Source organism: Dreissena polymorpha, chromosome 16, assembly GCF_020536995.1.
Source record: "Dreissena polymorpha isolate Duluth1 chromosome 16, UMN_Dpol_1.0, whole genome shotgun sequence".
NCBI lineage: Eukaryota > Metazoa > Mollusca > Bivalvia > Myida > Dreissenidae > Dreissena > Dreissena polymorpha.
The window spans coordinates 41,448,208-41,463,261 of record NC_068370.1 but is presented as its reverse complement, the minus strand read 5'-3'; the positions used below and the strand labels follow the sequence as shown (position 1 = coordinate 41,463,261).

General features: G+C 36.0%; 1 long non-coding RNA gene across 1 annotated transcript in view; it reads left to right on the top strand.

The window, feature by feature from the left end:
* Positions 1-14,806, top strand: part of LOC127862354 (uncharacterized) — a 118,593-nt gene extending 103,787 nt beyond the window's left edge. The window contains exon 3 of the long non-coding RNA XR_008040556.1: positions 14,575-14,806. This is a non-coding gene — a long non-coding RNA (uncharacterized LOC127862354). The remainder of the gene's footprint in view (positions 1-14,574) is intronic.
* The last annotated feature ends 248 nt before the right edge of the window (positions 14,807-15,054 follow it).

Genomic DNA, 15,054 nt, shown 5'->3' with positions numbered 1-15,054 from the left:
AGGGGCTAAATGCATTTGGGTACAGTATTGTACCAGATAAGCCTGTGAAGTCTGCACAGGCTAATGTGGGAGAATCTTTTCCGCTTTAATGTGGACTGCACGGGCTAATTAGGGACGCATCTTCATTGGCAAGCATTTAGCCCGGTTTTCCCAGAGCCAGGTTTAATAGCTAGAACCATGTATATCCATGCAAAGTTTAAATAAACAGCTGGTGAATTAATGAGATACCCAGCCAGTATGGGCTTATCAGTAGGATCTTTTGACATGGAAAGTGCATTATCTTCCTCTTCATAAACTTCCTGTGTCAGATGTAAATTTTCAATTATTAGGGCTCAGCACTAGGGCTTTTACCCAGCTCAGTGCAAGAAGGTTGTAGATAATGTGTTCTGGGTGCCTTTGATGGCTTCTTCTCGCTCCTTGTGCCTAGAGGCATGTCATTTTGTCTGGCCCACTTGTGGTAAATTAAATTCACTGATAATCAGCTTGGAGCAAATTGAAATGAGGACTTGTATGGCCCCTGTGCTGTTACTGATGATGGAACAGGAATTATTAACAACAGATGGGGACGCTAATATTCTAGGGCTTCAGATTAGAACACAAATTTTATTAGAATGGTTGGTTTGTTGTTTTGCATAAGTATGATGGATGTTTTTTGTAACTGTTCTCCTGACTGAACTAATATTGTTGTTTTTTTTTAAGGTTTACTGTTGTATCAAAAGCATTATGTTTGTTTGTTTCTTCAATTTTTTTTTGTTCTTTTTGATAGTTGCATTTTATTTAATAGTTCTTTACAGTGATTAGTGCAGGAGAAAAATTAATAAAGCACACCAGAGAGCTTCTTACAGGAAACTCAATAGGTTTAGTAAAAACATTTCAAACAGAACTGACTGCAACAAGAATCTATTAGTTAACTGTTGCAGTTATGTGTGTCTTTGAATTATTCAAAATGATATACATATTGTTTTAATTTGCACCTTGTGTACAGTAGCTTGATATTTTCCAAACAAAATTCAACTAAGGAAATGCGTCTGCCTGAAAATTTGGCATTGCTGTGGTTTTCATTTTAAAGTAATGTTATTATGTGTTAAAAAAAACTGTTTGTTTGCCATATTGTTAATTGTCCACCTTTATTAGGCCATGGATGGTTTTATGTAATATGCAAGTTTTGTATGTTAACCCTTTCAGTGCGGGAACGGAATTTTAAAGGCCTATGCAAACAGTTTGGATCCACATGAGTTCAGGATCCAAACTGTTTGCTATTCTGAAAGTATTCTTTGAAAAAAATAGAAGAAAATGCTAATTTTAGAAATTCTGCTGACGACATTTTAGCAGACGACAAATTTCCCAGCATGCAAAGGGTGAATACCAGTTACCATGCAACACACATATTATGGATATTCTTCAATCAACTGGTCTCTCTGTCTGTCCGTTTGTGTGTCTTGTTTACTTTAGTCTGGGGCATAATTAAGAAATTATTTTAGGTGCCAACTTCAAACTTCATACATCATCATGTTCAACTTGTTTTAAGGAAGAGTGCTGTGCAATAGCAGCATTGTTTTATGGAGTTAATGCCAGTTTGTCTGTAGCCCTTTTCAAGCATGTGAAATGTCATCAAGACATGGAGTTGCAGTTCTTGTTGAATTAACTCTTTCTGTGCTGGAACCGAATTTTGAAGGCCTGTGCAAACAGTTTGGATCCAGATGAGACGCCACAGAAGGTGGTGTCTCATCAGGATTCAAACTGTTTGCTATTCTGATAGTATTCTTTGAAAAAAATCGAAGAAAATGCTTATTTTAGAAATTTAGCAGACAACATTTTAGCAGACGACAAATTTCCCAGCATGCAAAGGGTAAAAAATCATGTGCCTAGCATTTGTGAACACAGAAATTAATATCTCATGTTCATAGTCATTTTGAACATATTATGTACACCAATAAAAATATTTTTGTCAGAAATCAATAAGCTGTGCTTTGGAAAAATAGGGCTTAATATATGTGCGTAAAGCGCTGCTTCAGATTAGCATGTTAACTCTTTCAGTGCGGGAACCGAAATTTGAAGGCCTTTGCAAACAGTTTGGATCCAGATGAGACGCCACAGAACGTGGCGTCTCATCTGGATCCAAACTGTTTGCTATTCTGATAGTATTCTTTGAAAAAAATTCGAAGAAAATGCTAATTTTAGAAATTCAACAGACGACATTTTAGCAGACGACAAATTTCCCAGCATGCAAAGGATTAATTAGCCAGCACAGGCTTATCAGAGACATAACTTCCGGTTTATATGGTATTTTGTGTTGAAAGGAAGTCTCTTGTTATGGAAAATCCACTCCAGAGGCAGAATGTGTGGTGTCTGCTTTGCCTGCATTGACTGCACAGGCTAATCTGGGACGACAGTTTACGAAAGTGCATTTAGCCCCATTTTCCCAGTTCAAGGCTCAAATGAATATTAAAAGATGTGAACATTTAGTGAATGCAATGCATAATCTTACTTGCAATCTGATAGGATGCACTGAATCATATCTTCACACATGTATTTGTAAATAATTTTATGATTTTCTTATCATGGTTCAAACCATCAGTATCTTGCATCTAATCAGGGCCTGATTATTTTGTTGACAGAGATATCAGTAGTATTGACAGTTCTGTAGATTATTGTGGTATAGGATTACTTGATCACAAATGGATGTAATTAATTTATTAACAGTCATTGAACAGATAGATACAAAAGTGGGCATCAAAGGAATTTCAAGGGATTTAAGGGGTTAGGGGTCTATGGTTGACCCTTCTGCCTTTAGTAAGAGTATTGTATTACATGTGAAACAAATGTTACTAAATTGATAAGCAGACTAAATGCATGTGGTAAATTGTTGTTCCACATTAGCCTGTCCTGTCTGCTTATATTAATCAAGGATGACACTTTCCGATTTTATGGATTTTTTCATCAAAAGGATGTTTTTTCTAAATGAACATTTTGTATAGGTCGAAAGTGTTGTTCCAAATTAACCCTTACAATGCGGGAACCGAATTTTTAAGGCCTTTGCAAACAGTTTGGATCCAGATGAGACGCCACAGAACGTGGCGTCTCATCAGGATCCAAACTGTTTGCTATTCTGATAGTACTTTTTGAAAAAAAATCGAAGAAAATGCTAATTTGAGAAATTCAGCAGACGACATTTTAGCAGACGACAAATTTCCCAGCATGCAAAGGGTTAACCTGCGCAAACTGTACAGTCTGATCTATGTCAATTATTTTACCCACATGCATGAAGTCAGGTTTTCCATAGAGACCTTTATATTTATTAATTAAATGTATACCACTAGTCTTAAAATTGGTTATTAGAATTTGTAACCCCATTCTATGGTTATAATAGCGTATTGAAATTATGTTGAAAAACAAAGTTATTTTAATAAAATAAAAAAGAAAGCTTGTTATTAGGTTGACATAAGCATTATGTCATAAGCATGATTTGATGCATTTGTATATGTTAGTATATAATACTAATTGATCCTGACTATGTGTACCTGTACATAAATTAATTTAAAAAAATGCCTACTAACAAAACGCCCATGAAAAAACTACATTTTGTGTATGTGAGATGTATATGGGGCTTATGTTAGTCAATTATATTGTATATTGATTTTGCGACAAACATAAGAGCAGCAGGAGAAGCCTAGGACATGGGGATACTCAAATAATACACTAGTTGTACTTTAAATACATTTGTCTTATGTAGGAAGTCTTAAACATGTGCTATCTAAATGTTCACTCTCAGTACACTTTTCTTCAATCTAATCCCAGTGTAAGATCAGCGTTTCAGCAGGTTTTTTTTTTCATAACTGTAAGTTACCACGTATACAGTACAGCCAAAGCGGAACAAACGTATTTCGCGATCTGCGGCGGCAAGGCGAAACGAGTCGATGCCTCGTCAGTCGTTGAAGCCGCGTCAGTATGCGGCGGCAAGTCGCATTTCACCGCGAAACTTCACATCTGTCCGCCCAGGCATGCCGCGGTCCGCGACATGATTCCGAGTCGATGCGATCATGAAATATTTTTTTTTTAATTATAAGTTATATGTAGTTAACAAATTTTGAAAGAACAATTATAATAATAATTAAAATCATAATAAATTTATTGTGCGCGGATTGTATTAGCATATACATGTAAGCATAGTTAATGTGTCTGGCCAATTATTAAGTTTGTTTCCCGCCCGTAGCGTATGTATTTCACACATAAACAAGGTCACGTAATTATGTTTTCGCACATACAAGTGGTCAAGGCTCCAGCATATGGTGGATTTATAAATTAATTGCATTTTGATTCCGCTATTATATTTTAGCTGAGAAAATAAGCAGTTTGAAGCCACATCAATAATCAAGACGGTGACGACGTATTTGTAGTTTTGTTAATTATCAGCTTATTACAACTATTGTTTGAATATGCGTATATAAACACGTTTTATTTTGTTCATATTATACAGTTAATATCGCTACTAATTACCCGATAATCCTGTATATTCAAGTTTTAAAGCAAATGCTGGTAAATATTTACGATACACAAACATTCTCGATATTTCCTTAAGTATCAAATACATTTGGGCATTTGTTACTATTTATAGAGATGATGAAATAACGTCTAATCGGGGCGTTTTTTTTTCTCCACTGAACACGCGATTTACGCCTGACGTGATGTTCATGTATTTATACAACACAAAATACACCCAAACTTTCCAAACGACGTTCTACATGTCTGCATAATTTTCGCGCGCTTTTTATGAAACAAAGGATATTTTAGCACTGTTTATTTGACGCTAGAATTTGCCAAAGGACGCGTTAGCATTAAAATTCTGAAGTGTGTTTCGGTTTACAAATATAATAATGATAATCGAACGAAACATAAACAGTTGCGCGTAATTAATTCTACGCTACACATACATGTATGTACATGTAGGTGGATATCTTTTCACTCGATCCGCCGCGTACGTATGCGGCGGATTTACTCCGCGAAAGTACGCGAGGTTAATACAGACTCGGCGTCGTTGCGCGGATCGATGCCGAGTGCCACGGCGATACGCCGCGTGAACACACGATTCGGCCGCCGCGGACTAATAATCTGGCCGTGGCGTAGCCGCGGATTATGTTTGTGCCGCTTTGGCTGTACTGTAAGCGCAGTGTTCTACCTCCAAAATTCAAATTAAAAAGCTTGAGCGCGTTATACGTTGATACATTGCTATACTGGCTGCTAAATTGCAAAAATTTGTTTTGTTATCGTAAATAATTAAAATGATACAACGCTATACTGGCTGCTAAATTGCAAAAAATGTGTTTTGTTATCGTAAATAATTAAAATGGCGGCCTTTTTTTTCTCCAAAAAACTACCACCCAATAATTTGACAGACTGAGGGGACATTGTCGAAACAACAAGAAGTCGGTACTAGTAGATATGAACAGGTTAGAAGGTTTTGGTAAAAAATACATTTGTTTGAATAAATTTGCGGACATTTCTTTGTGATTTTAAACTTCTGCATTGATGAATTCCGATGGGGACTGTTGTCAACATTGCGGATAGCAGGCAAAGGTAGGTGTGAAGTTGTGAACAATGTCTTTTTGCAGGTTACAGTAGATGTAAAAGGGAGTCTTTGTGCACTGCGTAATTGATCAGCAGCTTTTATTGAGTAATTTGTGCCACGACTTGTTGAGACGCTAATTGACATTTGAGACACTAATTGACACATGAGAACTTGAAAATATGCAATTGCATTTTGCGTGTATAAATATTGAACGTTCAACAGTAATGTTTTCAACATTCGTTTGCAATCGTCTGAACAACGCATCAACACATCAGACATTGACAGAAGACCACTCTAGACGACGGCAAAAGAACCATAAAGACAACAATGGCCCTTTTCAAAATTGTCAAATATAGTGCTATGCAACCCATGCTCCTGATCATATAAACGCTTCTTCGTTGAAGAGTGCATAATTAAACTTTCCAATTACCCCGATTAATGGATTGCGCAATATTAAAAATGGCAGCCATGTTCGATCCAATTTTCAGGTTTTTTTGGTCTTGAATTCTTTTTTTCTCCATTTTGGCTTTTAAAAATTGCATGCGCGTTTTACGTGGGGGCGCACTATACTCGGTAACTTACGGTATTAAGAAACTTGATAAGGAAGCTTGGCTTATAATTCTTTATTTAAACTCAATTGCATCGAAAGCCAAAAGCTCATAAACGAAATAAAAAATATTTATATTTGGTGTTTTGTTAGTAAAGCATTGGATAAGAACACGAATTTCTCTATTGACAGTTTCTTGAGTTTCATTGTTTGCTTTATTTTTCAAGAATTCTTAATCCTTGGTAGGATAAGAGGATTAGCAAGTGGTATAAATGAGACACATTCTATGAAATCTGGGCTTAACTCATGTTTGTAAAGTGTTGTCCAAGATTATCCTGTGCACAGTCCACAAAGGCTAATCAGGGACAACACTTTACCCTTATATTGTTTTCATTTGAAGTACTGTGAAACCATTATCATTCGTCAGACATTAATTTTCGTCTTTTTCGTCCTTCGACAGATATACGAATTCAATATCCTAACGAACAATCATGTCCCATATTTGAAACAAATAAGACTGAATTACCGTAGGCATGAGGCATTTAAATCCAGCATAATCCACGCATATACACAGGGCTCGAAATTAACACTCGCATACTCGCAAAATGCGAGAAAAAAAGATTGCAAGGTAAGTTATAAGCCACTAGTATTTTTTGCAAGTAAAGAAATAGTGAAAAAAATAGTTAAAGTTATATTGCTAAATGCGTTCGATGGCCTGAACGCTAAACCGTAGGTCAATTTTTTGAACGTCCGAATACCCATATGCGGAAGCGCGCACCTTGTTTGTAGACTGGTATACTTATAGTATAGATACCCGGATGGTATTGATACAAAGAACATGAAACAGTCGACTATTCACACTCTCAAGTTAAATCCGGTTTTGACACAAAGGGGTGTACATTATACAGTGTACTGATACCTGACATTTCCTGTAAAACGCGAATGCAATAAGGCTGTATCGAATGCGTCAACTTCGTTTAGTAGTTGATTAGCGCTAATAGTGTTAATAGTGTTGATGAGCGCTAATTGTTAACAACTTTTTTACCCATTGTGTGTATTGTGTTTTTCAGGGGTGTTGCAGATTATACAGCCAACACGCGGCGAATCCGGATTAAAGACAATACTATTAAACGCAATTAAAATATGACGATGTGTGATCAACACCTGACTGAAATATATTCTGCGCTTTTATTACGAATTAATAAAGAACATATTGATTTGTGTTTGGTTGTCCGTGATTGTAATGGAAAAAGACTAATTGGCAATTGCCTTCATTGTTTAAAACACTCGTTAACGGTTATTCTGTCCCACTTATCCGCTAATCATAACAAAGAACGTGTCAATAACATAAAATAATACCGGAAAGTTACTATCACCTGAAATAACAGACTTGTAAATTGGCATATGCCAAACAAGGCCCACCTCCTGCAAGTGACTACCAAGTGTCACCCCTCTTTCCCCAGCACGTTTTTTTCGCAACCGTAAAATTTATTACAAACATTACAAACAAATCGGACGCTTTTTTTTCAAAACCAGAAATGGACGAATTTAAGTGCTGACGAAATAGTCATTTTTTGAAAAAGGACGAAATTTCGTGCTGACGAAAATAAATGGTTTCACAGTAAGTCTCTTCTTTGCAATAAGCCAGTTATGGGGAAAGTGTTGTCCCTGATTAGCCTTTGCAGACTGCACAAGCTAATCTGGGATGACACCTTATGCAAATGCCTTAATTTCCTTTTTCTTTGAGGGTGGTTCACATAGAGATGATCTTTCCAATGTGTGGATTTAACCCTTGACCTTCAGATTGTTGAGCAGTATCCACCATGATATTATTAAGCTTGTTTAACCCATTTATGCCTAGTGGACTCGCCCATCCTTTTAAATTGGATCAATTTATTTCCAAAATTAGGGATGTCTAATATATTTTTTTCTATATTTAGAATATTTCTTAGAGAAATTCCTTTAAGCAAACAGCACAGACTCTGATGAGACGCCGCATCATGTGGCGTCTCATCTGGGTCTACGCTGTTTGCCAAGGTCTTTTTTCTAGACGCTAGGCATAAAAGGGTTAATAGTTCTAGCAACTTAAATTATACTTTTAAAAGGGAAATCAAGTTGAAACAAGATAGAACATTTTTAGTTAGTTTTATGTTGTTTTTTTGTGCAAACCATATTGTACCCTACCAACACCCATTACCTGAGTGACAATTGGGTAATTGTACCTTTGATAAGAGTGATGAATGATTCTGAGGAAAACATGCAAGTTACACCTGACTAATAGCATTATTACCACTCCAACCGGTCTCTAACAGGGTTGTCTAATTAGGTTACACATCAATCAGAGAACCTCCTATTGATTAACAGAATGATAATAAGCCATTTCTAACAGAATGATAATTTGCCTATTTCTCCAAATTGGAGGTATTCTCCCAATTCCATTTCTGCCAAGTGATTACCCAATTTATCCTCCTGTTAGCTCATAACAAGCTATTGTTAATTGGCTTCATGAGATAATAACTATTCATTTCCCCATCTCTCCCATTCACAAGCTATCTATAGATCACAGCTATCTTATTTTCAGGAAACTGATTTAGATACAAGATGTTACTTCTTGGTATTGCTATAAGTACTTAACCCTTTCCCACTCAAAAGCAAAGTGAAAAGGGCTATGTGCATTAACAGCATAAAACCAGAACAGCCTGCAAGTAACTCTCGGTCTGTTCAGGTTTTATGCTGTTTGCTGCTCAACAGTATTTAAGGGTTGGATAAGAAGCCTTAAAAACTTGAAATATCTAGTAAAAAAGGTTTTTGATTAAATATAACGTAAGGGACTGCAAATGCGTGAAAATGCGTAACTAAGTGGTAAAAGGTTAAGGGGAAGTTGGTACTTATATATAGTAAAGCCTAATAGTTTTTTGTTGTTGTTGGTTTTGGTTATTTCCTTAGTGAGTCCTCCTATAAAATAATTTTAAAATCTAAAAAGACATCAACAGTATGAATAATTTCACAAAAGGTAGAAAAAGATTTGCTACGTGGACTGTGTGCACTTGCCCTTGATTGGTCATTGTTGGCTTGAGTACTACATAAAAGTATCTTGGAATTTGAATATATTTAAATTGATTGGTCGCTTACAAAGGTCAGCTAAGATGAAAAGCTGGGTTAGACAACTAAGCCAAAAAATACTTGGTGTGACTGGAAATACACAACAACATGTGATACGAAAAGACTATGCTGACTTGATTTATAGTCAAGCAGCATCACCAGCTGACTTGTGGACAGAAACTATAAGACTAATAAGTAACAGATGGGAATTATCTAACATATATCAATGTATTTGTTTGAATTTTGAGATAGTAAGAAGTCAAATATAAACATTATCAGCAAAGTTTAATGTTATGCAAAAAATTTAGAAGTGTTGCTTTATGCATAACCTGTATTGAAGCTATATAAACTTTCGAGCTCAGAACTCAGAACTTCATAGTTTCTAGAGTAAGACAAATTGATGATTCTATTTGTGCAGCAGTTCTGTTGGTGCATTGCTTCTTATGGGGGAAAGGGTTAACAGAAAACAAAAATTCTATTGAAGTGTCTTTATTTTTGTATGAACACATTATTAAACAAATTTCTTACATGCTTCAATTCCAAAACTACTTCAGGTGACAAATTATTGTTCTTATCCACTACTTTAATAATAGAACTATATACATTTCTTTTTTTATGCCCCCGGATCGAATGAATGGGGGTATATTGTTTTTGGTCTGTCTGTCTTTCTTTCTGTCTGTCATTTGGTCATTCTGTCCCAAAACTTTAACCTTACATTAAAGTTTTGCAATAACTTTTGAAATATTGAACATAGCAACTTGATATTTGGCATGCATGTGTATCTCATGGAGCTGCACATTTTAAGTGGTGAAAGGTCAAGGTCATCCTTCGAGGTCGAAGGTCAACAAGAACAAAAAGCGGCGCATTAGGGGGCATTGTGTTTCTGACAAACACATCTCTTGTTATATTAAAGGGATCTTTTCACGCTTTAGTAAATTGACAAAATTGAAAAAAGTTGTTTCAGATTCGCAAATTTTCGTTTTAGTTATGATATTTGTGAGGAAACAGTAATACTGAACATTTACCATGGTCTAATATAGCCATTATATGCATCTTTTGACGATTTTAAAACCTAAAAATTATAAAGCGTTGCAACGCGAAACGATTGAATAATTTGGTGAGTTCTGTTTTTGTCGTTAGATTTTGTGAAACTAAGAAGATTGCTTATATAAGGTATAAAATACGTCAGGTATGTGTACTCGGCGGAATAGCTCAGTAGGCTAAAGCGTTTTTACTTCAGGACTCTGGCAGGACTCCACGGATCACTGGTTCGAAACCTGCTCCGGGCAATGTTCTTTTCCTTTTTTTAATTTTATTCTTGATTTTTTACTGGAGCTTTTACGATCCAATGTTTACAATTATCAATATAAAGCATTTAATGAATAAGTTAAAAAATGCCAAAATCTGTGAAAAGGCCCCTTTAAGCTTTTGGCTTTTGATGCAATAGGTTTTAAATTGATAGTTTTAACCTGAGCATCCTCGTCAGCTTAAAGTTCTTCAAAAGTTTGAATTATGGTTCAGTAATATAAAACTTTGTAAAGAGATGAAGACCTTTTGAATGTAACTAATTTATCCTGCTTGATTTGATATTTTGATTTATCATTTTTCACCACAAGAAACTATCGGAAACATGCTCTTATAGGACGATTGATAATGGGACTGAATAAGAATTCAGAAGGTGTGATATTGACAAATATATCACCAGCACGCGCTACTAATGTATTCCGTATGACACAAAAGTGCATTTTAATGACATTGAGCACTGGTTATTTGAAACCCTTGGTGTCGGCAACATGGTATGGCCATTAACAATAAACAGGTGACAAATTTCATAATGGTTGCTAAGATATTAAAATGTCACTGATTAAAAGGATGATATTAATGAATGGAGAACTTACTGAAGAGGCATGTTGCTTTTGATGTAAAAATGTGGAAAATATGTAAATATTAAAAACATTTTTATGGGGCCATAATAATAAGTGTCTGTTTGAGACATAAATTGCTCTAAAGCCTTTATGTGAGCTTGAAAGAGAAAGACAGAATCATTACAGGCCTGACCTGGGAAGGGGTTAATCCATGTACTTGTGCCATGTAAAATACTTATTTTTTTACCCCCAAATCTTTGTTAAAATTATTTTACCATCTAACCTGTGCCCAGATCATAAAAGCGCTTAATATTTTGAATAAAAGTAACAGTTATCCATATTGTGACTCTGATTATTGTTTCAATTACATGATCGAGGGATAGCACAATAGTTCATTATTAGGAAACTTTATTACCTCCATTTTTATATACAAAAATCAGGTGGATGCTATACATGGTTGTGTGTTATACATGATAAAGTACCATAATTTTGTTAAAACCCTGTAAGAAAATCCCCAACAAGGTCACATTTAAAACTAGAAATGGGGCGGCAGAGGCCGACGCATATCCCCACGCCGCATGTTTGACCCAGGGGCGCCCCAGGGTTTGTAATGAGGCCATGCATAGTTGAGAGTGACCGTATTGTCATAAGAGATGTTCAGTATCAATTTGAAGTTAATCTGTGTAGAAATGATGAAGTCAATGTAAAATAACCTAAAAAAATTAGTGAAAATCTCTGACCCGCCCCTTCCCCAACCCCCATAACTTTTGACCCAGGGGTCAGAGCAAAATTCCAAATAGTGCACTGTTGCAAATATGCTCATAGCTACCATGTGTGTAAGTTTCAAGATTCTAGTGCTAATAGTGTAGGATGGGCTAGTGGCCAGGACGGACAGACTATTGAGATAACCACATAATCCCCACGCTTTCTCCGAAAAGCGTGGGGATAATAATTTTTCAAACAAAAAGGTTTTATGGAATTGTTTGCCATTTTTCTGCCTTTCTTCTCTCTTTGCTAAGATACTGCCCTCAGCAAAGTCAATTGAAATAAGTTACTGAGAAAATTCTAAACATATGCCGGTTTGTTTGTACTCAAGAGTAATACACAGGACTCAAAGTTGGTATTTGCTGAAGAATTTTCAATCAACCCTGTAAAATAAACAAATTAATTAATTGCACTTTTATAGTGTAAAACTGAGCCTAACGCCCTAGAAACCCTCTCTAATCCTGGCATTGCTGTAGCAGGTGAAAACAATTAGCCTGATGAAAGCATATTAAAGCAAAGGGAGAAAAAAGAACTTGTGAAAAGGAAATGTTTTTCCCATGTGTAACAGAATCATTATATAGAATCATGATGAGAGTTTCCCCATATTTACATTGATGTGAATATCATGATAACAGTAGTGAAAATTTGAGACTTCTTCAGGTAATTTCTCACCATTTCGCCAGCTTTTTGGAGCATGTCAGAAGGCCCTGGTGTTTGTATCTGGTAGCCAGCTAATAGACCTGGACAGGTGTCACACAGTAGGGTGGTGCTCCTGGTAAATATTGTGCCCTACCTTCATTGGCAGTTAACCCACAGCTTTCTAATTAAGTTCACTTTATGACTTGTATATTTATGTTACAGTTGTTTTGTGTTTGGGAAAAGATAAGCTTTATATTCTCAGGAGTCAATGACATTAAACATTTATTTGATAGCTGGCTTTTTAATGTGGTAGCATCAAAGGAAATGGAAATATGCTTTGATTTAATAATCAGCAAACATGATTCCTTTCTGACACAAGTTATTTTAGTGACACAAACTTACGCAAATAGTTGAGTTTTTATATTTTCAAATTATGCGGCAGTATTTGTCAATAATAAACATTTTGTGCTTATTCAAAAGTCAAAATTATTAAATCTTTGGACGTTAAGCACATACTTGGTCATATTAATATATTCATAACAAATCATCAATAATAATAAGTCTGGTGATTTCTTTTTTCATGTTTCCAATATTCTGATGTTAAATTCTAAAATTATTTAAGCAAGTTGTTTAAGATTTTTTTAATTTTTTTTTTGCACTTATGTATTTAAATATATATGAATCATTAGTGTCACAGCCATATAAATGAGTTATTTCAATAATGAGGCCTTAATAATTATTCCTCATGTTCTTATTTTGCCAATGCCAATGTTTTATGCACAACAAACAAGCAAACTCAGAATCAAACTATTTAATGTAATAAAATTTTTGTTTTTTTATTTGAATATAATGTCCAATTAAACATTTTGTTTCCCTAGCATTGTCTGGTAACACCTATTCCAATTGATTTCTGCATATCTGCGTCTTTGATTCCCAAGAAACAACAGTTGACTGAGGCTCAATTTTCTTCCATCCAGAAACAATGTCTGAGGAATTGAAACAGAAATGTGGTAAATTCGCAAGAATTCAAAGATTGTGGAAATCAGTGTTCTTTAGATAACACTCTTTACTGGGATGTAACCTAGAAATTAAGCTTCTATGATATTGTTTATGGATTCCTGTTATATCATGGGCATTATATATCCCAAATTAAATTTTGTACACACATACAGTCAGACCAATATTCTCAGTTTTACTTGAATTTAATTCTTCAAGTTCAAACCAGCACCTTTTAAGAAGCATTTGGCTAAGGATTGTCATTACTACACTAATTTAAGGAAATCGTTGTGCCTGTGTACTGCTATAGTAAGTCCTTCCTTTGACAGTCCCTTCATGTTGTTTTTAGCTCGGCTGTTTTTGGAGAAAACCCTAGGTATTGTCATAGCCAGCTTGTTGTGTTGTGTCCGTCGTCGTGTCCGCCGTCCGCATCGTGCTAAAACCTTAACATTCTGTCAAGGTTTTGAACATTGGCTCTAAAATCAAAGTGCTTCCACCTACAACTTTGAAACTTCATATGTAGCTGCACCTTGATGAGTTCTACACGCCACACCCATATTTGGGTCATAAGGTCAAAGTACAAGGTTACTGTGACCTTTAAAAAAATTTTTTTAATTCTGTCATGAAGCTTTCATTTCTTCAAACATGCACCCGCAGCCGAGCGTGGCATCCGTTATGCATAGCTCTTGTTTTAAAGCATAACTGTCTGTAAAAGGGCCAGAGCAGGTGAGGTTGAGGCTGGGGTTCCAAGTTCCAAGTGGCTGTTGGCCTTTGGTAAGGGGAGTATGGGTACCAAGCTTTAACCCCCTCCCCCCTCCCCCAAAATCCTTCAAGTTCACCATGTCTTCATACTGTGCAAGGCAAGCGAGCTACCTTCGTAGGTCATGAAATTAATTCAACTGCTATCCCAACCCTCAAATGCATACTTCTGCTTGAAGTAATGATTACATGCGCGTAGCTGTATTTAGGCAGTGTAGGCACGTTCTTGCACATAAAAATCGATGGAGTCTTATGGATGCAGGCAAAGGGCCCAAAACCCTGCTTGATGCACTGAACGCTTTTGGAGAGTTTGAAACGCTTACCCACTTTTTCAGCTGATAAAGAATTGCTCACCATGCCTGCAACATCCTGCAAGTGGTCCTTCAGCTCTACGAAGCATATTACATTCGCTCTACCATAGAAGTGGATCGCCTTACACACTTGCAATGCTCCATATAAACGGGGAAAGTGTAGTGGACATTGAAAAAATTATCAACGCTTTTGCCTCTACCAAGAGTGGGAACATGCAGTTCCTCTAACCAAACTTCAACTATGAAAGTGAATTGCCATCTGTTGCCAAAAATATAAATATGTTTTCAACAAAACGAATAGTTTATTTTTAGCTCGGCTGTTTTTAGAGTAAACCCAAGGTATTATCATAGCCAGCTCGTCGTGTTGTCCGCCGTAGGCGTGGTGCTAAAACCTTAACATTGGCTCAAAAATCAAAGTGCTTCCACCTACAACTTTGAAACTTCATATGTAGCTGCACCTTGATGATTTCTACACGCCACACTCATTTTTGGGTCACTTTGTCA